The 27,479-nt window shown below is 35.7% G+C and overlaps 1 protein-coding gene and 1 non-coding gene across 6 annotated transcripts in view; both read right to left on the bottom strand.

Moving 5' to 3' along the window:
- Cop1 (COP1 E3 ubiquitin ligase) overlaps window positions 1–27,479 on the bottom strand; it is a 169,843-nt gene that overhangs the window by 13,143 nt on the left and 129,221 nt on the right. The gene's annotated exons all lie outside the window — the stretch shown is intronic.
- LOC124083562 (small Cajal body-specific RNA 3) lies at window positions 12,100–12,240 on the bottom strand. Its single transcript, XR_006848806.1, has one exon. It is a non-coding gene; the product is annotated as a small Cajal body-specific RNA 3 (non-coding RNA).

Genomic DNA, 27,479 nt, shown 5'->3' with positions numbered 1-27,479 from the left:
AGCCACATCAAATGACACAACTCACAATAGCTAAACTGAGGAGCCAACCTAGATGCCCTTCAGTGGATGAATGGATAAAAAAATGTGGCATATATACACAATGGAATTTTACTTAGCATTAAAAGAGAATAAAATCATGGCATTTGCAGGTAAATGGATGACGCTGGAGAAGATAATGCTAAGTAAAGTTAGCCAATCCCAAAAAAGACAAATGCCAAATGTTTTCTTTGATATAAGGAGGCTGACTCATAGTGGGGTAGGGAGGGGGAGCATGGGAGGATTAGATGAATTCTAGATAGGGAAGAGGGGTGGGAGGAAAAGGGAGGGGGCAGAGGATTAGCAAGGGTGGTGGAATGTGAGGGACATCATTATCCAAAGCACACGTATGAAGACTCAAATTGGGTATCAACACTTTATATATAAACAGATATGAAAAAATGTGGTGTGTATGTATATATATATATATATATAAAATAAAAACTATAATGCAAAAGAAATATACTTTATATGTAAACATATGAAAAATTGTGGTATATATATATGTAATAAGAATTGTAATGCAAAACAAAAACAACCAAAGTACATGTATAAAGGCATGAATTGGCGTGAACATACTCTATATACAAAGATATGAAATATTGTACTCTATATGTGTAATGAGAACTGTAATGCATTCTGCTGTCGTATAGTTAAAAAAAATCAATATAATTTGGCCAATCTCTCCCCCCAGAATTTCCCCCCTTCCTCCCTACTTCTCACCCCTGGTCCCTTTCCTCTACTGATCTTCCTTTGATTTTTAGGAGATCCACTTCCACATTTCTTTTCCTTCTCTAGCTTCCACATACAAAAGAAAATATACAATCCTTGACCTGAGTTTGTCTTATTTTACTTAACATGATGGTCTCTAATTCTATCCATTTTCCTGCAAATGCTATAACTTAATTTTTCTTTATGGCTGAATAAAACTCCATTGTGTATACACACCACATTTTCTTTATTCACTCATTGGTTGATGGACACTGAGGCTGGTTCCATAGTTTGGATATTGTGAACCGTACTGCTATAAACATGGGTATGCTTGTACAACTGTAGTGAAATGACTTTAATTCTTCAGGATAAATACCGAGAAGTGGAATAGCTGGATCATATGGCAGTTCCAAGCCTAGTCTTTTGAGAAGTCTCCATACTGATTTCCATAGTAGTCGTACTAATTTACAGTCTCACCAACAGTGTAAAAGTGTTCTTTTTCTCCACATCCTCTCCAGCATTTATTATTGTTTGTATTCTTTTTTTTTTTTTTTTTTTTTTTAAATATATTTATTTATTTATTTGGTGGACACAACATCTTTGTTTGTATGTGGTGCTGAGGATCGAACCTGGGCCGCACGCATGCCAGGCGAGCGCGCTACCGCTTGAGCCACATCCCCAGCCCCTATTGTTTGTATTCTTGATGACCACCATTCTGATTGGGTTGAGGTGAAATCTCAGTGTAGCTTTGATTTGCATTTCCCTAAATGCTAATGATGTTGAACATTTTTTCATGTATTTGTTGGCCATTTGTATTTCTTCTTTTGCCTATTTATTATTGGGTTATTTGATTTTTTTTTGGTGTAAAGTTTTTTTGAGTTCTTTCTATATTCTAGATATTAACCCTCTATCAGAAGAGTAGCTAGCAAGGATTTTCTCCCATTTTGTGGGTTGTCTCTTCACATTCCTAATTGTTTCCTTTACTATATAAAGCTCTTATCAATTTTTGGAGTCAGAAAGATGAGTTCAAAGCTCTAACATTTCCAAACTATGTTATCAAGGGCGAGTTACTCAAACTCTCTGAATCTTAATAAAGCTGGGATAAGAGAAATATTGTTATGGAGAAACAAGATACACATGGGCCTGAAATAAAGTATATATATTTTACAAATAAATTTGAAGAATATTATGCAGGCTAAAAGAATAATTTAAAAAACCCAAACTGTCAAAAATCATGAAATAAAAAAGTTACTTAGTAATAATGTTATAGGTTATTTAACCTTAAAACCAATTTATCTAATGATCTGCATTATAAAGCTGGGTGTGGTGGTGTATAACCCTGGTTCCTGGGGAGGTTGAGGTAGGAGACTCTAAAGTTGGAGGTCAGCTTAAGCAACTCAGTGAGACACTGTTTCAAAATAAAATAAAAGAGGGCTGGGGTGCAGCTCAGTGGTAGAGTGCTTGCCTAGCATGCACCAAGACCCTGGGTTTGATTCTCAATACCTTAAAAAAAAAGTCTATATTATAAAGGGCCTTTTATATAAAGTCTGTATTATAAAGTCACTTTATAAAGGGACTATACCTCAGCCTTTAGAAACTGGTCTTGACAGACACTTCTCCAGAAAAGCCTTCCCTGGCTTCCAAGATGGTAAGAATAAATTAATCATACACATCAACTTGGCTGGATTAAGAAATGCCTGGAGAGTTGATAAAGTGTGTAGGGTATTTGGAAAGAGGATATTGGTGTGAGCCTGTGGTCAGAGTAGAGAAGATCTGCCCTCAATGTTGAAAATACCATCCAATTGGCTATGGGACTGCATTTAAAAAAAAAAAAAAAAAAGGAAAAGGAAAAGCAACTCTCCTTCCTGGAACTGGGATCCCCTCTTCTCCTGCCCTTGGACATCAGAATTCCTAGTTCTCTAGCCTTTAGGCTCCAGAACTTATACCTGGTCCACCACCCCCAACCCTACATTCTTAGGCCTGCTGCCCTGCACTGACAGTTACACTACTGGCTTCTCTGGCTCTTTGGCCTTTGAATTTGGACTGAGACATGCTACTGGCCTTCCCAATCTATTGTGGGACCTTTCTGCCTTGTGAGCCAATTCCCCTAGAATATCCCTCTCATGTATCTACTTACAGATATCCTATTATTTCTCTCTCTCTCTCTAGAGAATTCCAATACATAAGATAACTTTTCAACTAATTTCACAAAGATAATAAAATTTCATCATTATACTATATGATACTATTGTGGCTTTGGCATAAAGTTTATTAATTTTATTCATCCATCACCATCCAACTAGTCATCATTAGGGTAGATAGTACACAGAAGACACTATTCTGTTCTGTGTACTGGAGTTCTGAAGAGAAGACATCAAGTTTGATCTTCAGACTACAGACAAGCAGGGGAGACAGACTGATTATATATATATATATATATGTATGTATATATATTTGGTACCCAGGATTGAACCCAGGGCCTTGTGCATGTGAGGCAAGCACTCTACCAACTGAGCTATATCCCCAGCTCCTACTTTCTTGTATTTTAAGAAATATGAAGTTTCAAGGGGCAACTAAGTGATCTTCCTTCAGAAGAGTTGAAAAAGGCTTATAAATAAGGCCACAAATGAAACACGGAAGAGCAAAAGCTGAAATTTCTCAAGAAAAGAGATGGAGGACATGGTCACATAGATGGAATTAATCTGAAAGAAAATGGTTCTGGGGCTGGGGATGAGGCTTAAGTGGTAGTGCGCTCGCCTGGCATGCGCAGGGCGCTGGGTTCGATCCTCAGCACCACATAAAAATAAAAAAATAATAAAGATGTTGTGTCTACCGAAAACTAAAAATAAATAAATAAATTTAAAAAAATGGTTCTGGGATAATGAGAAATTGTGTGACTGGAAAGCAGCTTCTGTAAGTGTATGCGTACTAGATGATCAGATGAGATTGGTAGGTGGTGTAAGCATAAAAAACTAATTGTACCATACCAGAGTTAGAATTTTATTTATGGATAATAAGAAGTTAGCGGCTGTCTTTATGCAAGGAGATACGAATTAGTTTTTCTCTGATGTTCTAGGAGATCAGAATATTCCACCCCAAAATATGTCAGCCTGGCATTAGGATTATTTTTAGTGGAAGGCACTGAGAAAAGCATACAAGGGACAAGCTCTCTACCTTCTTTCTATCTGCTTGAAAACCGATCATAAATTCCGTTTGTGAAGGTATGCACTTCTATCCCACACCCCCAGACACTTATCATGCCAGGAAAGGGATGGCACTCTTATCACTGGAGATATGATGGCACCAAAAGTCTACACAAACCAACCTTACTAATTAGTCCTTACCTATCATTAGTTTCTCATATACTTGCCTTCCTACAATTTCTTTGTCCTTAGAAGCTCAAAGTCCCTCTCTTTTGTCAATTCTGTCTTCTTTTGTCCACATGGCCTAAAAGCCTTGAAACTTAAGACATTCTCTGGATTTTTAAATTGTCTCTATAAAGCTCCTTCTACTATTCCTGGTGCCATATAAAAACTATGAACATCAAATAAACTTGTATGTTGTTTAATCCATCTGCTGTGAGTTTATTTTGCATACCCAGAGAATCTAAGTGGGCAGAGGAGAATTTTCCTCCCTTCCAGTGTTCCATTTCTTCAGTGATGTATCTATCACCTCACATCTGCCTCTCCAGGTACCTAGAGTTATCTTCTTTAATCTTATCTTTTAATAAAACGTTTTAATTCACATATTAAGTTAAACAAGTTAAATTCTAGAAAAGCAAAATAAAATTTTGTGTACTAGGAGGTGGGAGATTATAATTACATCCTCAAATACAGTTCAAAATTTACATCTTTAAATAAAAAATTGTAATGTGGGTCCAACCTTTACATTTTAAAAAAGATAGATGTTACATGTAAGTATTTTCTGTTATTTCCTGAAAGGAAACTAAATATGGAAAAAAAACCAAGTTACTCAATTACTTAATAACTACATAATGGACTCTATTTTTAATCTTCTCTCATTACAATGCAGGCTAGCTACTGCTATAATATTCTTATTTAGCAATTTCAATTTCCAGCCCAGTAAGCATTGGGAGCTATCTAATGCCCACAGAGGAAAGTGCCTCTCCCTCTGTCTGGCTAAGTGGCCTAGGCTTGCTTTAAACATGTGATGCTTCTTCCTCAGACTCCCCAGTACCCAGGGTTACAAGCATGTACTACCATCCGTTTCCTAGTTTTATTCTGTAATATTATATGGAAAATACTACTCTAATTTAATAAAATAGAAACCTTTCTGAGGCACAGAAAGGTTAAGTAACTCATGCAAAGTTACTTAATATCTACTTAAGTAACTCATCCACAGCTTATACAGGACCGCAACAGGAAGTAATATGGCAACCTGGCTCCAGCACTAACCAGAACATTACCCTCTGACAGAAGATATAAATGATATATGCCTTACCCTCTATGCTTAGTGTTTTAAAAGCTCCAACCTGCCACACAAGGACCTCAAAAAAAATCACCAATATTTTCTCCTAAGCAAGTTTCTAGTTTGTGTCATAAAACAAAGTAAGACAAACTCTCTGAAGATTATAATCTTTAACCTTGTATTTCCTCTTAAAAGTAACACACAGAACACTGTTAGAGACATGAGGAATATAAAATACACTGAAATACTAGTGACAATTGTCTTTTTAAAAAAAGCAAAAACTGTAGTTAAGTTGGCCAGTGAAAATTAATGTAAGCAGTTCGGTCTTCAACAGTTTGCCTTAAAAGCCCTGAATTTTCTTCTTCAGGTGTTCACTAAGTTAAAACTGTATATCTACTTAAGTCCTTTAGACATACGTTTGGTGAAAGGGTAAATCCTTCTGAACATCATCATACAGAGGTTGCAAATAAAGATCCCTAGAGGATAGAGAACAGCAAGGAAGACAGTTCAACTTAATATTTCTCTTTAAATAAAGAAGTAAATGTATTTGAGATAAGTTGGCTTCAAACAAGAAAAATTCACAATCTACATTATAACTGTTAATTCTGTAACAGTCTCTCCATTGAGATTCTTGTCCTAATTGGACAAAGCCTGCTGGGAGCCATTAGCCAAGTAGGTATGACAATTTCCTTGCCAGCGTACCCCATGTTGCTGACATGTTGCAGTGACATTGAATGTAGGTGACCTTGCTCAAGGACCAAGACAGATTAGGGTGTTCCGGGTTTGAGTTTTAAGATAATCGTGTTTAGGGCGTTCCCAGTTTAGGTTCCAGGTTTAAGGTTTAAGATTATTCCTGCTGGGAATAGGGCGTATCCTGCTGCCTGAGTTCCCCTTGAGTTCTCACGGGATTCAGACAGTATATTTTGGGAGATAGAAGCCCAGTGGAGGTGAATTTGGGCAGAGAACGTGGATTTCCCCAGAACGTGATTGTAGACGGCTGGTGTGAGTTCGGGAATAAAGAGTTGCTGTTTGAATCTACAAGCTGTGTGGTGGCTCGTGATTGTGTGCCCAGCCAGACTGCGGCATTTGTGCCCAGCCAGACTGCGGCAAAAGCCATTTACTTTCTTTATGAAAACAGATTTCTGGTTTTCTCATTGCCAGAAAAAAAGTATGTGTTTTTTTTTTTTTTTTTTTTGCCAGTGCTGGGGATGTTACTGGGGATTGAAAATAGGAGTGCTTTAACACTGAGATACATCTTTAGTCCTTCTTATTTTTTAAAATTTTGAGACAGGATCTAAGTTTCTGAGGCAAACTTGTGATTCTCAGGCCTCAGCCAACACAATGCTGAGACTGCAGGGATGTGCCACCACACCTGGCTTAGGAAAGTGTTAATTTGGAGTGATGATTTGTGTCATAGCCACTTTAAGCTTTTTTCATATCAAAATTATAAACACGAAAGTATGGGTTTTTGCTAATTTTTTTTTTTCTCTCTGAAGTGGAAGAGGTAAAAGGGTATTAGTATTTGTACTTCAACTGCATCCTGAAAATTAAAATGATTTTTCTCCTCATATAGTTCATGGATGGTGTGTACAAATACACTGTTTACTCAGGATCCTCTTGCAGCCAAAGAATACTTTCAAATAAATTTTCCCTTTTGGCTGTGGGTTTTTTTTTTTTTTTTTTGGCGGGGGGTGTACCATGGATTGAACCAGGGGCACTCGACCACTGAGCCACATCCCCAGCCCTATGTTGTATTTTATTTAGAGACAGGGTCTCACTGAGTTTCTTAGCACCTTACTTTTTGCTAAGGCTGGCTTGAACTCCCAATCCTCCTGTCTCAGCCTCCCTAACCGATGGGATTACAGGTGTGTGCCACTGCACCTGGCTCAGTTGTTCTTTTTATGAATGATCCACAGCTGCCTTATGAACATCCACATCACTTCTCTTTAGAACAGATACAGATATAATATGTACATTCTTAACAGTTTTTCTTAGATCAGTGCTTTAAGTGACAATATTCAAATATCCAATTCCATCAGTCCCTTTTATTTACTTCGTAACATCCCCAAACCTTCAGGTGCTTACCTGTTACCCTCTGACTTACATTCAGAAGAGAAAGCACTCAAGCTTCTGACATTCTGATGCTTCATCATACTAAGTTGTAGTTGATTTGCTGACATGCAAAATCATTTTTTTGTTAAAACCACTTTATAGTAGATCTTCTTTTTAGAAAAGTCATGTTTTTATTGTTTTTGGATCTTAGAGTTAAACACATTTTTGTTGGGCTTTGATTAATCAAAAGAGTCCCCCGTGTGAACAAAAGTTTGCCTTTATACAATTATAAAGCTAGACTGAATGTGGACAGCATGTGAGAATCTATATAATGATATTTAAACAAAGGTTCCAAGATGATCTTCAAAGGTTTTTAAAGGAATGCTATTCATAAGCTCAACAGTTTTTGTCCCTGACCCTTCTTTCGGTATGTGGTTTTTCAGAATTGACCTGGAAAAACTATATTTAAATATGTTGAAGAAAGAAACCATAATCTATCAAAAAGAGGTTTTTCCCATTTACTCTAAAGTGTTAGTATAGTTAGCCCTCCATGCATTCTAAAAAGATGTAATTAGTTGTTTGAAGTATGTATTAGTTGTTTGAAGACAGACAATAAATGAACTTTATGTCTCATTTCACTATCTTAAAGAGATATTAGGAAAAGACACCCTGTAGCCCCAGTTACCTGGGGTGCTGAAATGGGAGGATCACCTCTGCACACAAGTTTGAAATCAGCCTGAGCAACATGGTAAGGGTCTGTCTCAAAATTTCTGTCATTATCACAACCATTTATTGAACACTTTTAAGCCAGTTACTTGGCTAGAGCTTTACTGGATTATTTCACTTAATCTGCACAACTATCCAATGAGATTAAATAACTTCTCCAAATTCATATACTCAGCTAAGGAATAGCAAAGCCAGGAATCTACTTGTGTAGTCTGATAAATACACTAGTGCTGGTTTGTATAATATTGACTGAGGGAGCTTATCACATGTCTGGGCACATCCTGAATTTACTAAATGGGAACAGAAGAAGAAAGGAGTCTGAGACAAGTATTTAACATGTGCAAGAGTGCCTCAGTTCTCACACACTATATGTCAAATTTCATACAGTTAAATTCCTAAATGCTTTATTAAATATGCAAAATTTGATTTTTTATTTATCTTTGTATGATTTAGGGGCTATCACTTAAAGAAAGGGCTTGGCCACAGAACCAAGTAGTAGGAAGTGTTCATAGTCAGAATATAGGACTTAGCTCCCCTCTCCCATTCCAATTTGAGATCCTGGATCCTGGAGTTTTTTTTAATCATAAGGGAACACTTTTAAAAGCATCCTTTAAACACAAATTCTTTCTTCCCTTTCCACTTAGGTATCCCTGCTTAGGATGATATGAATCCCTTCTCATTTTAAACTATCAAGATGATTATGAATAAAATGGGTAAGTCACAATCTTTGGTAGAATGGATTAATTTATATAATCACACACACATACATACACTTTTTTTTTTTTTTTTTTTTTAGTTTTAGTTGAACACAATACCCCTATTTTATTTTTATGTGTTACTGAGGATCGAACTCGGCACCTTGTACATGCTAGGCGAGTGCTCTACCGCTGACCCACAATCCAGCAAGGATCCTTCTTTTAGTAAATTATTATACTTCCATTTTTTTGACTGAATTTCAGACAAATATCTGCTCTTACAATAAATCTAACAAGTGGGAAAATTGATTTACACTGCTAATCAAAAGGATTTCTAGATTTGGTGCCTTACAATATCTTCAATTCCAAAATTTTTAAGATTTTTCTGAATAAACAATGTAAACAGTTCATACTGAAGACTTTTTACATCATTCTAAGACAAGGTGAAATAGATCTTTTATGGCAAACTGATGTTGCTCTAGGCATAACATAATCATGAAAATAAACAGAAACCACAAGCTCCTGAATTTTATCATTGGAATTTATCTCTACTAAATAAATATAAAATTAGCATTCTTGCTGGATGTGGTGTGCACACCTGTATTCCCAGAGGCTTGGGATGGAGGCTAAGGCAGGAGGATCAAGTTCAAAGCCAGCCTCAGCAATTTAGCATGGACCAAAACAACTTAGTAAGATCCTATCTCAAAATAAAAATAAAAAAGGGCTGGGAATGTGGCTCAGTAGTTAAGTGCCTCTGCGTTCAATCTCTGGTATTCCCACCCTCAAAAAACAAACAAACAAACAAACAAACAAAACCCCTCAACATTCTTTAAAAATAATTTGGTATGGACAGTTCTCTCTAGATAAATGGACATATACATACAGGTTAGTCTAGTGAGCTCTGTTTTGTTTTTAATATTTATTTTTTAGTGGAAGTTGAACATAATCTTTATTTTTTCTATTTATTTTTATGTGGTGCTGAGGATCAAACCCAGGACCTCGCACATCCGAGGAGAGTGCTCTATTGCTGAGCCATAACCCCAGCCCAAGCTCTGTTTTTTTTTATAGGGCATCTACGAGTTTAATGTTTTGAAAGGCTAACTGAATACCTTAAAAATGTAAAGATTTCAAAACAGTTGAAATCACACCTGTTACTTCAGAATGAAGTGTGTGTGTAGACAGACAGACAGACATAAACACACACATAGAAGGGAAAAGAAAGACCTACCTCAGTGGAGAATCTACCTCCACCAGAATAACCAGATTCTGTCCCATTTCCTTCCTGCCCTTCATCTTTTTCTTTTTTTCCTCCTGTTAAGACTTCTTGTTTTTATTTGGGTCTCAGAGAAACTTGCATTCATAATTATAGTATGCATGACATAAGGTGTTCTCAGAGATGGGTGTTAAAAATTTTTAACAGGTACAGATAGAAACCTATCATAAAAACTGGTGTAGCTATACTACTTACATACCTGATTGTCCCTGATTTTAGCTTATAATTATTCCTTCCCCATAAAAGTAGCTATGGTTTCTTTTGTTCTCTTAATTATAATTATAAGCATAATAGTAAATATAATAATAAACAACCATCTCTATATTATCGTAAGATTTAAAGTTCATTTTGTGAGGATCAAAGCCCGAAGCTCCCACAAACCATAAAGCAGAGAAGGCTATGTAAATAATGGCTTTGGTACAGTGTGCCAAACACTTTACTTTCAAATAGGCTCTCCTCTGATGAAAGTCATTAGCTCTGATTTGTTACATATATGAGGATCATTTGGTTCCTATATTCACATATCTGGTTTGAGTAGATTTTACATAATAATTTCAGAGGGGTTTGTGGAGAAGATAGCTGAGAGGCACATAGCTAAGATTTGGCCAGAAAGGGTGAAGAAATACACATCCAGATCCATGTGAGAACAAACTGAAGGGCATGGTAGCAAGGAGACTCAAAAAAGAAAGGCACTGCGAAAGGATTTAAGAAATAAGAAACAAAGGGAAAATACTATATTTCTTTTTCTTCACTGAGGCATTCTAAAAAGTAACAACAGTGGTGAAGATACTACTCAAATATATTTGTAAACATAAGTTAAGATCATTTTGGTCACAAGGCATAATTTTCCTTTGAATTACACTTAAATAATATTTAAGTTACTGATATTTAGAGGTCATTTTAGTGAAGGGTCTTGGATGTAGATTTTAATTTTATTATTCAAAAACACAGAAAAAAATAAATGTAGTGAGTAGAAAATCTGATAAGGTTCACTGAAATAAAGAACAGAGTAAACTAGGAATTTTTAATGAGCCTAGAAAAATAAAGCTACTCACATTACAACTGTATGGTGCAAAAACCACTCAGGGTAAGAAATATGGGGGTTTCAGAATCATAAACAAGGATTTTCATATAATTAATTCTAGATAAAACTAGCAGGAACTTATCTGCTATGTATCACACCTCAGTGCATTAGAAAGGCCATTTAGCTCCTATCCTTACCCCTCCCCTCACCAACTTAGCAGAACAGTCTGAAAAACCAAGATTTCAAATTCAATACCAAGAAGTAAATACTTGGTGTTTTAGTCAGCTTTTGCTTGCTATGACCAAAACAACTGAGAACAACTACTTAGAGGAGGAAAAGTTTCTTTGGGGCTCACAGTTTCAGGATTCAGAACATAGAGGGCTGACTACTGCTCTGGGCCCCAGGTAGGACAGAACCTCATGGGGTGAAGGGTCCAGTAGAGGAACACTACTTAGCTCATGGTGGATCAGGAAGCAGATTGTGAAAGAAGGTAGAGAGAAGGGGAGGGGGAGAGAGGAAGATGTCCTAGAGAAAGATGTACCCTTGCCCTCAGTGACACACCTCCTCTAGTCATGTTCTACCTGCCTATAGTTATCAATCAGTCCATTCAAACTGGGAGGGACCAATTACATTTTACAGCTCTCATAATCGAATCATTTTGCCTCTGAATATTCCTGCATTAATAAGAGCTTTTGGACACACCTCATATCCAAACACTTGTATCCAGCTTTTCTTAGAAATGGTCATTTCTTTGAACTGTGGTTAGACTTAAAAGATGACATAAAATGTATTTTGGAAAAAAATTTACTTTCTTGGTTAAAAAAAATTTAATGAAAAAATTTCATGAAAGCTACCTCTAATCAGCTGTTCTACATATAAATCAGTTTTAGATGATTACTGATAACCTTTACTTATAAGTCAATCCGGTCCATAAGAAAAATATTTCTACGTTCATTCCACTTCCTGACTGTAGGTTCCTTAAATAAGTAAATAGTAATACCTACTTTCAAAAAACATAAAATATCTCAAAATAATTAAAATGATGCAGAAATAACTTTACTTGGTTGCCTATTTTTTCAATAATCTCATTTATTTACCTGGCAGAGATACTAAACCAAATGGCCAGGAAAGCAGTATACAGTGATAGTTTTCAAGTTGCACGGAGGGGAACGATCAGACTTAGCCAGCTGTCTTAAGTCAGACAGAGACCTCCATGTTTATGTAGGACTGCTGCAAACTGTAGACAAAGGGGAGTTTTTCATTTGTCTACATGGTTGGTTCCTGCAGCTTCCATTTTTGGTGTGTTTTATTATATGATGACCTGACTTTTGTTATTTGGCTATTCATGTTCCAGTTTTTTAACTACATAGAATTTTCATTTAAATGCACGTTAATATATTCAAACAAGTTTGGAAAAAAAAACGAGATTCAGATAAGAAAGAACTATTAAAAAGACACTTTAGTATACAAAGTCAAAGTGATTTGTATAGAGAAAAGGTTACCCATAGAACACGTACAAGAAGGACTGCCAAACACAAAAACACATGTATTCACCATATCCTCCTGCATTCCTACGCTTTCCAAAGTCTTCTCACCAAGCAGCCCTAGTCAATATAATTATTCCTGCTACACAGAACTCAAATATTACCTCCAGACAACTTTGACCTGCGTCACATGTCAGAATCTCTGGTCCCTGGATATCCTGAATAAGGCTTGAGAACAATATGCTTAGAATGACATAGAAGATAGGGGAAAAAAGACTGTGCTGCTGATGAATATTAAAAAGAGCCTCTGAACACAGAACTGTTTATTTCTAAGGGTGATTTTGCAAATTTCCTCTAGAATACTGATATAGCTAGCTATTTATAGTTTTGTACTATTTTAGGGATACCTAGTAAAAGCAGAAAAAGCAATGAATTTACGAAATAAATACTTGGATCAACAATTTGATTCTACTGCTTAACTACTTACTCCTTTTAAAGACTCAAATTTTTCATCTATAAAAGAGATCATCTTAGATACCCGAGTCTTTGTGTGTATTCAAGAAAATACAGTAGGGGAAGGGAGGGAGAATGGGGTTATTAATGATGGTGGAATGTGATGATCATTATTATTCAAAGTACAGGTGTGAAGACACGAACTGGTATAAATATACGTGTATACAACCAGAGATATGAAAAATTGTGCTCTATATGTGTAATAAAAATTGTAATGCATTCTGCTGTCATATATAAATAAAAAAAAAAAAAAAACAAGAAGACACAGTAGAACACTGATGAGGTGTACAATTCCCTACTCCAAAATATTGCACCTTGCCATTTAAGGAAAGAGCAGACGTGGGAAGTTCTCACTGACCTCCTGCCCTTCTTGCATGAAGCAGACCATAAAAGCATCCTCAGACTTTCCTCTGAAGCAGGTCAGAAGACCCTTCTTCCAGAGGTGCCCACCCTTTACCCAGAGAAAAGAAATGTCCATATTTCTGATATAGAGCCCCAGCGAAGAATTTGAATCAACAGGCAATGCTATATTGCTCCTATTTTATTACCATTAAGTCACATCATTTTGTCATTCAAATATACAGCTCCAGGGCTATCTATCTCTTCATCAAACCTAAGAATAAAAATATACAAATTTACCTGTTTCTTTAAGTCTTCATTTCTGAAGGTTCCTGTATTACAAAGATCTATTAAATAGCTTGACGTATTTTTCTCTCATTAACCTGTTTTATTATGTGGGTTTCAACCATGAACCCAGTAATGGGTAAGAAAAAAAAATCTATTCTTCCCTACAGCACCTTCCTAAAAAAAGTAACTGGCTGGATACACCAAACAAACGGGAGCTATTAACTGGCTGGATACACCAAACAAACGGGAGCTATTAACTGGCTGGATACACCAAACAAACGGGAGCTATTCTTACTAAATATACAATAACTTAAATTTGTTTATAACTTAAAGGACAGTTATCTCAAGCAACAATCATTAGAATCAATCTAGTGTATCATTCTATTCAGCATATTTACGATTTTATGAAAGTGATTAAACATATAAAAATAATACTTAGATGTGATCTTAATTCTTATTTCCTAAAAAAATAAGTGACTCTCACTTTGGTAGCTGCTAGTATATTTTTGCTCTCAAAATGGAAGCAAGAAATGTAAATGGGGCAACACCAATGATGTACAACTGACAATTATTAGAGAATATCTGAATGGCAGCTAGCTGGTAAAGTGCATACTATAGCTACATCAGCAACTATGAGAAGTCATAAATGAAGAAGACTAAGTGTTTAAAGGAGGAATAGAAAAGCAGGGATTGTGTCTGGGAAGGACAACAGAACTTAAAAGAGCAGAAGTAAGAGGACAAGGCAATATAGATATATTCTGAGTAACAATATGAATACAAGTTAGCAGCAGAAATGGGAATTGTATGAAATAATGAAAAAAATTCCTCAATGGAGTAGATAATATGTGCTGGAAAGAGAAGTAATGTTAAACAAGTGGCATTACGTCTAATTATGGACAATCTTGAATGTAAGTAACAGTTATGATGCCTAAATGCAAAACACATGAGTGGAGCAGAGTGGAGAGGATAAGAAACGAACAGCATTTAAAACCACATTTGTGATAAATCTATACGTATTTAAAGGCTGACTTCCTAATTAATTACTATTTGAAATTTGAGCTTTGAAAATTTTTTTTCTATTGGTTTTGGGTTTTCTAAAGGACAGTATTTAATGAGGAGGAGGGTGGACACAATTTTAAATTTAATTTTAAAATTAGTTAAAATTCTCAGAAGTGAAATAGGTGAAATAATTGCCAAGCTTGTGTAATAACATTTATCAAAATTTCCTCTAATTTTTAATGGCAGCCTGTGTACAACCTAGAGTTACATGCAAATGTTGAATTTGCAAGAAAGTTTTCAGAGGGGCTGGGGATATAGCTCAGTTGGTAGAGTGCTTGCCTCAAATGCACAAGGCCCTAGGTTCAATCCTGGGCACCAAAAAAAGGAAAGTTTTCTGAATGACTTGAGATCAATGAAGTTACATAACAGCAATGTTTTCTCTCTATAAAGATGAAGGATGTTTGGTAGGAGTACACAAAGACAGTCTGAAGGGGACATAAAGTGGTTGGAAATAATTTGAGGGAAGGAACATGCATGGGAAGACGAGAAAGCAAAGAAAAAGAACAAATAAAGAAATATTTTAAAGAAAGCATTATTGCTATTTGTTGAATAATTAGAAAATACAGAGATACAATAATTCTAGACTTTAAGGCTTAAATGACTTAACAATGACAAAGGCAGAAGGAAACAAAGATGCTTATACATCAAATGTTAAAAGAAAAAAAAATCAAAAGAATAACATTTTGTAATAAGTTTCTTTTTATCATGCAGAATAGAATCCCAAAGAGCCTACTGCTTGTTTTAAATTGACCTTACTTGCTATATTTATAGCTTTAGAGCAAGTGCTTCTTTTTTGTCATTTGGGTCTATGAAAATTTAATTAATCAGATAAAATTTAATGTGTTAAATGAACAATATTAAGCAAATGCACATTGAGAAACAAGCTCAAAAAGTTATTTTATAGCATATTATTACATATTGCTGTAGTTTGGATCTTGACTGTCTCATCCAAGGCTCTTGTGTTAGAGGCCTGGTCCCCAGGTGGCAACTGCTGAAAGGAATTGGAATCTTTGGGAGGAGGAGCCTACAGGGAGTCCTTACTGCTGGTCTCTTGAAGAGGACAGTGGGACTCCAGTCCCTTCCTCTTTCTCTTTTATCTTCTTGGACATTAGGTGGGAAGTTTGCTCCATCATAAGCTTTCAACAATGGCCATCTAACACATCCACAAGAGGTCCAAAGCAGTTAACTGTGTCACAGACTGGAACCTCTAAAACTGTGAGCCTAAATAAGCCTTTTCTCTTTGCAAGTTAATTATCTAGTGTATTTCAGAACAGTGATGGAAAGCTGATGAAAACATATACGATGACTGGTAACAAAAATCAAAATGGCTGCAGATTACTAAAAAAGAGAAAAATCCTTTCCTAAGTCTTAGAAATTTTACTGATGGGGTAAATTTCCACGTAGACATGATATTGGGAACTGTTTACACAGGGAGAACAATTTCTGGAATCTAACATTACCTTGTAAGGTTTGAGAAATATCAACAGTGACCAGTTTTGCTCTCTTGACTTGGATATTCTAATTGAACTGCAGAATTTACAATCACTCCTATTTGTGTCAGTTTCCAATTACTGGACTTAATACAAGCCCAAGTCCATTTTCTTTTAGTCTAACCAAGTGAGCCTGTGTTCCTGACTTACAAATCTGTTCTGTACCCGTATAAAACTGTTCTTGCTTTATTTTAACCACATTCATGATTTCCTGGTTTACATTCCCAAAGGAAGTGCTACAGTTTTAATCTAAAATGTCTTCCAAAGACTTGTGTCAAAGGCCTGATCACCAGCATGGTTCTACCAGCAGCTGTGGAAACTTTTGGAGGTGGGGCCGAGTGGGAGGGCATTAGGTCACTGGGGATGCGGGACACTGGTCTTTTTTCGCCATGAGGTGAGCAGATTTTTCTACCACAGGCTCCTGCCATGATGTGCTACACTGCCATAAGCCCCAAAGTGATGGGCTAACAAACCATGGACTGAAACCTCTAAACCTGTGAGCCAAATAAGGTTTTCCTCTTTTAAATTTAACTATTAGGTATATTTACAGAGTAGTAGAAAGTGAGCTAACACAGGGAACTTCCACACTGGTGAACAGAGCTTCCACACTGGTGAACAGACTGGGGTTTTGGGAGAGTGGCACAACCAAAGAGGGCATGGAGGCTCTATGCATGTTACAGGATAGAGCACAGTCTGAAATGTCTCCCAGAGGCTCATGTGTTGAAAGCTTGATTCCCCAATACAGCAGTGTTCAGAGGTGGGGCTTTTGGGAAATGACTGGGTTATGAGGGTTAATGATTATTAAAATCCTCATCAATGGATTAGCCCATTGATAATTCCACAAATGAATGGGCTATTAGGAGGTGGGGCAGATAAAGATAGTAAGAAGTAAGCAGCTCCCTTTGAAGGGAATGTTTTGTTCCCTGACCCTTCTCTTTCTGTCTCTTGCTTCCCAGATGTCATAAGGTGAACAGCTCTGCTTCACTATGCCCTTCTGTCATGATGTTCTGCCTCACCAGAAACACGGCAGCCAATCAACCATAGACTGAAACCTCTAAAAGCAGGAGCCAAGATAAATCTTTCCTCCTGTAAGTTCATTTTCTCATGTATTTTGTGACAGCTACAGAAAGCACACTAACACAATGCATCTCTTCCATGTGGCCATCCTGAGTTGCATCCTTTATAATATACTGGTAAATGTTTGGTTGAACTTGATTGATAAATATCAGGATGTAGTGCCTTTTAGGAAACAGATCTTTGACTCAGCTTTAAGATCCTGGTTTACTACAAACAGCACCAGAATTTCCAGCCTTTGTTTTTGCCCGAGTAGACCAATAAGAATCCCAGCCAATTATCTGATCTCTCTCTTGAATTTGGTCTCACATCTTTAATGTGATAAACAGACCATGGAGAGCACCCCTGATGTGGTCCTCTTTGAAGAGTCTGTGACATTATCTAGTTAATCCTATGAAAGGAAGACTAGGTCTGTAGAGGTCATTGTTGGAAACACTTTGGCATTTTCTCTTCCCAGATGGGAACACTATTGGCCCTGTACATTTTCACAGATGGGCTCAAGACTGGATGGGACATGAACAGGACCTTTGCTTCTCCCATGTAATTTGAGGCACTTTCACAAAGCAAAAGAAGGGAATTATTAGTTCCATAATAACAATGAAAAGGAGGTCCCTTTTAAAATATATATATTTTTTAAACCCAGGGGCACTTTACCACTGAGCCACATCCCCAATTCTTTTTATTTATTTTTTATTTTGACACAGGGTCTTACTAAGCTGTTGAGGCTGGCCTCAAATTTATGATCCTCCTGTCTCAGCCTCCTGAGTTGGTGGGATTTGAGGCATGTGCCCAGCTCCCATCGGTTTTAACTTCAGAAACTCTGATTTAATAAGTTTAGGGTTTAGAAATTTGAATTTTAATATGTATATCAGGTAATTATTAATTCTGAAGTAGATCATCAGCAGACTATTTTTGAAAAACACTAGTCTAGACGTTGAAAGCTGTCTACAAATACTGCATAATAAGAAAGAGAAATCTGCATATTTTTGCTTTTGGGCAGGGGGCAGGTGAGAGGGAAGTGGAGAAGATTCATTCACTTAATTTTTTTTTATTTTTTAAACTGAGTACCCAGTACCCATTTACCAAATCTTATACAAGGCCCAGGGAATAGCAATAAATAAAAGATAAGGGTTTTTAACCTTAGGAAGCTTTTGAGTTTAGTTGAGAATGAGTGCATATAAAGCTTATTTTTATTTAAAAAAACCTTTTATGATTCTACATAAAATTTTTGAAAATACTATAATAATATTAGATTTTGAATTACATAGTCTTAATGGCAATGTAGTGGAAAAATTAACTTCACAAATGAAAACCTATGAGAATTTAAACTAAGAAAGAATGGGAAACCATTTGCATGGGTTAATATCCATACAAATACAGTTTATGTATAAATTCTCTTTTCTTTCATTATCTTATTCTCATATTCTAAATTAGTCCATGATAGTAAAATGTCTGAAATCAGTATAACTTTGTATGATACAATTTTGAAAACAAATTTGTAAGACTCTAGTCTTCAGTGGCTAATTTTCAAGTTGACATTATACCCCCATAGGATTCAAGTAAAATAGAGGTAAAGAGTGAATTATCACAATAACATTGAATTCAGAAAACGTTGAGAACATGTGGAACTACAAACTACCAAACATTACCCATTATGTGGATACAACGTTTACCAGGTGAATGGAGAGAAGAGATTAGCCCTGTTCTTCTGGGACAACTTAGCAAGAGGTAGAATTATTGAAAAATATAACAGGCTGCTCTGTTAAGCAGGATTTCCCTGTCAGCATGTGTTCAAAAGTTTTAAAGACACCCCCATTAGATATGTGATATAAATGATTCCCTCCTTCCCCCCTTTTTTTTTTTAAACTGGGGGTTTTATTTTTTATGTTTTGACAAGGTCTTCTCATTAAGTTGCCCAAGTTGGTCTTGAACTAGTGATCCTCTTAGCTTAGCCTCCAGAAGTCACTGGGATTACTGGCATGCACCACTATACCCAGTGATAAAATGATTCCTACGATGGCCAAAATTGCCAATCTAATGATAGTCATACACCTAATGAACACACTAAATATTTCTGTGGCTACAAAACTCAAATACTGTACTTATAGGGCTACCAGCCTATTGGCACATCATAAGCAACAAAGAAGATCAGCAAAAAAAGGGTGTCTCGACACATTTAGCAGTAAGATCAAAGGCACAAAGATGTAAACACAATAAAACAGCACAGTATCTGAAGATACAGACTCAGTTCAATGTTGCCAGAGTGTCAAATGTTCCTATGCAAGTGAGACATGACCATGCTGGAGAAGTAGGTGGTAGTGTGATGAAGGCACATAAAAGGTCACATAAAAAAGCTTAAATGTTATTCTGTAATCACTGGGGCATCAATGATAGGCTTTAAACAATATATATAAGCCTGGAACTATTAAGAAAAACGGCAGGGGATGATGAAACCATCAAATAGTGGAAGGTGGCATAGGATTTAATGCATTCAAGATTTATAGAAAGATAAAATTTGTGGGAAAATATATGTATGTATGTATGTATGTATATATATGTATGTGTGTGTGTGTGTGTGTGTGTGTTTACATTTGTAAGACTCTAGTCTTCAGTGGCTAAAATTTGAGTTAACTAAATTTGATTTTAAATTTATGAAATACCAAAAATAGGACTGTACTTCATAAAAATTGGGAAAAAAACAGGGTTTTTCCACATGATAATAAATCAATACAAGAGCCTGTATTATTTGAATTTCTACAGCAACTCTCTTGGCTCATTATTAGAATGCTAATTTGGCTTAAACATACTTTTCACATGTGTCAGATGCATGTAAAAGATCAGGTGAATGATTAGGTAACAATAACAATTAAAAATGCACTGAACAATAGAACACAAATAAATAAAGTAAAAGCTAGATCAATTGTGGGAAAAAATAATTAGAAAAATTAATTGTGAGATTTCAATACCCAACTTTTAACTGACAAAACATCTAATCAGAAAACTAGTAAGAAGACAGAAAATTGTAAACCACTGTCAACCAACTTGTAATTGATATTTACAGTATAGTCTAAGTAACAAAAGTATATTCTTTTCAAATGCCTATAGAACATCCACCAAGCTAGACCATGTTAAAGACTTTGTAACAAACATTAAGCTTAAAAGACTAGAAAACATACAATATATTTCTCAGATCACAACAAACACTAAAAATCAACAAAATGAAGGTATCTGGAGAATCCCCCAAAACAGACATTAAGCAACACATTCCACAATAACTCTAAGGTTAAACAGATACCTCAAGGGAAAGTTATAAAAAAAATTATGAAATGGGTCAACATTAAAATTAAAGGAGGCTTGGGGTTGTAGCTCAGTGGTAGGTAGAATGCTTGTCTAGCATGCATGAGGCACTGGGTTCGATTCTCAGCACTGCATATAAATAAATAAAAGGTCCATCGACAACTAAAAATATTTTTAAAAATTAAATGTTAGTTTATGTCTTAAGTACATGTTACATGTTTCTCAACTGTGTGTGTGTGTGTGTATGTGTGTTTTAAAAGGAGTGGTAAAATAGTGGTAATCATCAGGGGAATGCAAAGACAAAGACATCTGTTAGATGCTCTTTGTGCATTAACATTTCATTTCAAATGCTGGACCATTAATGTTCTTCCCACATAGATGATATGATGTCTAATGTCACTTAATTACTAATTAGTGAGTTTCATCTCTCACCTATCCAGCTACATCTTAGCAGCTCCAAACATACTCTACTTTTTCACATTCTCAAAGTCTATGTGCACACAGTTCCTTCTGGCTAGAAATACCAGGAATAAGTCTGAATAACTTATATAAAATACCAAGCAAGATGAAGACAGGATATATGTTAATTTCTTAATTCTTATACACTGTAGCAACTACCATTTATTGAAAACATATTATGTATAAATGTTTCAAATGCATGATGTCATTTATTTCCCAATTAACTCTTAGAAGTACTTAAGAGTACTTCTAAGTACTGACTTTAGAAATGAAGAAGTAAACTCAGGATAAAAAACTTTTCCAAGGATCCATAGCAAGCAACAGAACTACACGCAAATAGAAATATATATATATATATATATATATATATATATATATATATATATATATATATATATATATATATACACACACAAATATTCTTATCCCTTTATCTCACTCTCTCTCCCTTCCCCCATAACAAATGCTGGCATGGTTAACAAAATTGGAAACTTATTTTCTACATATCAAAATAACAAACAGATATCAAGAGTTAAAATAGTTTTGGATCCTCTGATCCATATTTTTCCCACTTATAGAATTTTACATCAGAAATATACCTATGCTGTAAAACTGATTTTTAAAAGGTAGTCTAAAAACAAGAAGGACAAACATCTAAACACCAACTACAGTTATGTTCAAGTGATAGAATTACAAGTTAATTTTCTTTATTCTTTATATTCTAAAAGTTCTTTATTACAGGGATAAAGAAGAGTCTGTTGAATTAATATCATTTACATGGCTCAAATACTGAAGGCTGAGGAGGAAGCTTGTGGATACTTAGATTTGTTTTCATTCTTCTGATTACAACTTGTATAACTTAGTAAGCATAGTGAGAAGTGGCATAATTCAAATGCAAATGCTGATACAACTAAACAAAACCTCATGCTTATTTAAAAAAAGTAACTAACACTTATCAACTATAAAGACACAGCACTAAAAGAAGTGAGGCATATATCTTCCTAACTATTCACTCACATGTATTCAGATAACAGTTTCACTCTGCAACTCAGGGTGATGTCACATCCATACAGTAAAGTGTCCTCAGAACAATAAGGGTTAATGTGAGACTGTACCAGTAAAATACAAAAGTATCTTTCTTTCACCCAAATAGAATATAAGTTAAAATAAGAAGGAAACACTTTTAAAGTTGCCATCTACTTTTTAGGCCAAAAATATATTTTTGCTTGTTTAATTCTGTGTTATTGATGAAATGCATTTTTATTCATTTAGGAAAAAAAATCACGTTTTCCCATTATGTACACTTCAGCATATTTAACAAATTCAAACAGTATTAATTAAAAACCTTAATGTTCAAATAAATTATATTTGATATCCACTTTCTTTCCCTCTATTACTACTATGGAAATTTGGTAGGAACTGTCAAAATATAAACACACAGAAATCAAACTGAAATTTCAAAGTATTTTGGATGCTTTTAGACATGATGCGAAATAACTAAGGTTCAGGCTAATGGCATAATTAGAATGCATTCTCCGATCAATATTTCTTTTTTCTCTCAAAAAGGCAGAACAACAACAACAAAAAAGCAAACAACTTAAAGATCTGTGTCAATTCTATGCTTCAAAATTGGCATATCTAGAAGAGATACTATTTTTTAAAAAGGATTTATGAGAAAAATATGTAAGAATCATTCTAATAAGTTCCATTATAGTAAGTATAAAAATAACAATGAAATATTTAAAATGTCAACAAGCAAGCTCTATAAATCATACTTTGTTGATTTAATTACAACATTCACTATGAAGTATCTAATGCAACAAATGCTTTCCTGGAAGCTATCCACACGATAGTGGACATTAAAGATATGGAATATTTATATTTTGTGTAAATTTACTTTAAGAAAGAAGTAACTAATAGGGTTGCCTCAGTTTTCCACCACCTGCTTGTCTCCTCCCTTTTTTCCTTTCCTGCCCTTCTCTAGTCTGGACACTGGGAAAGAAGAGTGGGGCATTTAGGAGAAGATGGGAGCCACAGTCTTCCTGGAAGTCAGGGTCCATGCTCAGAATCTTCTTTCCTTCCTCTCCCAAGACACATAAGAGTTCATTCAGATTGGCCCTCTTCCAGTCAGGAAAATTTTCTAAAGTGTTACAAACCATCCAGCTAGAGAAAAGAAGAAAGGAGAGGAAGATAAAAGGAAAAAGAGAAACAGTTGAAGAAAGAAAGAAACTCCTCTCTTGTCTATTCCAGTGTTTACTAAAGAATTCTGGATAAGAAACAGCTTGCAAGTGTGAGAAGTCCATGTAATTTAGAGATAATAATCATTTTTTAATTGAAGAAAAGAAAAAGGTCCTGTTTTATTTTTTGGTTTTGTGTCTGCTTAAGTGGATGAGGGTGTAGCAATATCTAACAGACTCAGGAATATAATACAATTGTTCCTGCTTGCAGATGCCTGAGAACCATTCAGGTCTCGTGGCTGCTATGTGTAACATGACCTTCTTCGAGTGGGAGCATGATTCATCTTTCTCAAACTTGCCTGTTCATATAATTTCCCAAGGACGTTTATGAAACTTTCCAAAATACAGATCCTTACCCTTCTCCTTTTCTCCCTGAGATATATATTCACATATTTCGTTAACTGATTTTTTTAAAATTTTTTATTGTTGGTTGTTCAAAACATGACAAATTTCTTGATATATCATATTTCACACTTTGATTCAAGTGGGTTATGAACTCCCATTTTTACCCCATATACAGATTGCAGAATTACATCAGTTACACATCCATTGATTTACATATTGCCATACTAGTGTCTGTTGTGTTCTGCTGCCTTTCCTATCCTCTACTATCCCCCCTCCCCTCGCCTCCCCTCTTCTCTCTCTACCCCCTCTACTGACATTCATTTCTCCCCCTTGTATTATTTTTCCCTTTCCCCTCACTTCCTCTTGTATGTACTTTTGTATAACCCTGAGGGTCTCCTTCCATTTCCATGCAATTTCCCTTCTCTCTCCCTTTCCCTCCCACCTCTCATCCCTGTTTAATGTTAATCTTCTTCTCCTGCTCTTCGTCCCTACTCTGTTCTTAGTTACTCTCCTTATATCAAAGAAGACATTTGGCATTTGTTTTTTAGGGATTGGCTAGCTTCACTTAGCATAATCTGCTCTAATGCCATCCATTTCCCTGTAAATTCTATGATTTTGTCATTTTTTAATGCAGAGTAATACTCCATTGTGTATAAATGCCACATTTTTTTTATCCATTCGTCTATTGAAGGGCATCAAGGATGGTTCCACAGTCTAGCTATTGTGAATTGTGCTGCTATGAACATCGATGTAGCAGTGTCCCTGTAGCATGCTCTTTTTAGGTCTTTAGGGAATAGACCGAGAAGGGGAATAGCTGGGTCAAATGGTGGCTCCATTCCCAGCTTTCCAAGAAATCTCCATACTGCTTTCCAAATTGGCTGCACCAATTTGCAGTCCCACCAGCAATGTACAAGTGTACCCTTTTCCCCACATCCTCGCCAGCACTTGTTGTTGTTTGACTTCATAATGGCTGCCAATCTTACTGGAGTGAGATGGTATCTTAGGGTGGTTTTGATTTGCATTTCTCTGACAGCTAGAGATGGTGAGCATTTTTTCATGTACTTGTTGATTGACTGTATGTCCTCCTCTGAGAAGTGTCTGTTCAAGTCCTTGGCCCATTTGTTGATTGGGTTGTTTGTTTTCTTATTGTCTAATTTTTTGAGTTCTTTGTATACTCTGGATATTAGGGCTCTATCTGAAGTGTGAGGAGTAAAGATTTGTTCCCAGGGTGTAGGCTCCCTATTTACCTCTCTTATTGTTTCTTTTGCTGAGAAAAAACTTTTTAGTTTGAGTAAGTCCCATTTGTTGATTCTAGTTATTCACTTTTGTGCTATGGGTGTCCTATTGAGGAATTTGGAGCCCGACCCCACCATATGTAGATCGTAGCCAACTTTTTCTTCTATCAGACGGCGTGTCTCTGATTTGATATCAAGCTCCTTGATCCATTTTGAATTAACTTTTGTGCATGGCGAGAGAAAGGGATTCACTTTCATTTTGTTGCATATGGATTTCCAGTTTTCCCAGCACCATTTGTTGAAGATGCTATCCTTCCTCCATTGCATGCTTTTAGCCCCTTTATCAAATATAAGATAGTTGTAGTTTTGTGGATTGGTTTCTGTGTCCTCTATTCTGTACCATTGGTCCACCCACCTGTTTTGGTACCAGTACCACGCTGTTTTTGTTACTACTGCTCTGTAGTATAGTTTGAAGTCTGGTATCGCTATACCGCCTGATTCACACTTCCTGCTTAGCATTGTTTTTGCTATTCTGGGGCTTTTATTTTTCCATATGAATTTCATGATTGCTTTCTCTATTTCTACAAGAAATGCCATTGGGATTTTGATTGGCATTGCATTAAACCTATAGAGAACTTTTGGTAATATCGCCATTTTGATGATGTTAGTTCTGCCTATCCATGAAAAGGGTATATTTTTCCATCTTCTAAGATCTTCTTCTATTTCTCTCTTTAGGGTTCTGTAGTTTTCATTGTATAAGTCTTTCACCTCTTTTGTTAGGTTGATTCCCAAGTATTTTATTTTTTTTGAAGATATTTTGAATGGAGTGGTTGTCCTCATTTCCATTTCAGAGGATTTGTCGCTGATATACAGGAATGCCTTTGATTTATGCGTGTTGATTTTATAGCCTGCCACTTTGCTGAATTCATTTATTAGCTCTAATAGTTTCTTTGTAGACCCTTTTGGGTCTGCTAGGTAGAGAATCATGTCAACTGCAAATAGTGATAATTTAAGTTCTTCTTTTCCTATTTTTATGCCTTTAATTTCTTTCATCTGTCTAATTGCTCTGGCCAGTGTTTCGAGAACTATGTTGAACAGAAGTGGAGAGAGAGGGCATCCCTGTCTTGTTCCAGATTTTAGAGGGAATGCCTTCATTTTTTCTCCATTCAGAATGATGCTAGCCTGAGGCTTAGCATAAATTGCTTTTACAATACTGAGGTATGTTCCTGTTATCCCTAGTTTTTCTAGAGTTTTGAACATAAAGGGATGCTGTACTTTGTCGAATGCTTTTTCCGCATCTATCGAGATGATCGTATGGTTCTTATTTTTAAGTCTATTGATGTGGTGAATAACATTTATTGATTTCCGTATATTGAACCAGCCTTGCATCCCAGGGATGAATCCTACTTGATCATGGTGCACAATTTTTTTGATATGTTTTTGTATCCGATTCGCCAGAATTTTATTGAGGATTTTTGCATCTAGGTTCATTAGAGATATTGGTCTGTAGTTTTCTTTCTTTGAAGTGTCTTTGTCTGGTTTAGGTATCAGGGTGATGTTGGCCTCGTAGAATGAATTTGGAAGTTCTCCCTCTTTTTCTATTTCCTGAAGTAGCTTGAAAAGTATTGCTATTAGTTCCTCTTTAAAGGTTTTGTAAAACTCCGCTGTATATCCATCCGGTCCTGGGCTTTTCTTAGTTGGTAGTCTTTTGATGGTTTCTTCTATTTCCTCAATTGATATTGGTCTGTTTAGGTTGTCTATATCCTCCTGACTCAATCTGGGCAGATCATATGACTTAAGAAATTTATCGATGCCTTCACTATCTTCTAATTTATTGGAGTATAAGGATTCAAAATAATTTTTGATTATCTTCTGTATTTCTGAAGTGTCTGTTGTGATATTGCCTTTTTCATCCCGTATGCTAGTAATTTGATTTCTCTCTCTTCTTCTCTTCGCTAGCATGGCTAAGGGTCTGTTGATTTTGTTTATTTTTTCAAAGAACCAACTTTTAGTTTTGTCAATTTTTTCAATTGTTTCTTTTGTTTCGATTTCATTAATTTCAGCTCTGATTTTAATTATTTCTTGCCTTCTACTTCTTTTGCTGTTGTTTTGCTCTTCTTTTTCTAGGATTTTGAGATGAAGTATGAGATCATTTATTTGTTGGTTTTTTCTTTTTTTAAGGAATGAACTCCAAGCAATGAATTTTCCTCTTAGAACTGCTTTCAATGTGTCCCATAGATTCCGATATGTTGTGTCTGTGTTTTCATTAATCTCTAAGAATTTTTTAATTTCCTCCTTGATGTCTTCTATAACCCATTGATCATTCAGTAACCTATTGTTCATTCTCCAAGTGATGTATGCTTTTTCCTTCCTTCTTTTATCGTTGATTTTCAGTTTCATTCCATTATGATCAGATAAGATGCATGGTATTATCTCTACTCCTTTATATTGTCTAAGAGTTGCCCTGTGACATAATATATGATCTATTTTTGAGAAGGATCCATGTGCTGCTGAGAAAAAAGTGCAACTGCTTGATGTTGGGTGGTATATTCTATATATGTCAATTAAGTCTAGGTTATTAATTGTGTTATTGAGTTCTATAGTTTCCTTATTCAACTTTTGTTTTTTTTAAAGATTCCCAGGTGATACGGATGATCAATCAGGTTTGAGAACCACTGGTATAAATAAGCTTTATTCTAGAGATCTCTTCGGCA

This window comes from Marmota monax, unplaced genomic scaffold (assembly GCF_021218885.2).
Source record: "Marmota monax isolate L192 unplaced genomic scaffold, Marmota_monax_Labrador192_F-V1.1 WCK01_AAM20220418_F8-fsc00055, whole genome shotgun sequence".
Lineage (NCBI taxonomy): Eukaryota > Metazoa > Chordata > Mammalia > Rodentia > Sciuridae > Marmota > Marmota monax.
This window is presented reverse-complemented; position numbering and strand designations above follow the sequence as displayed.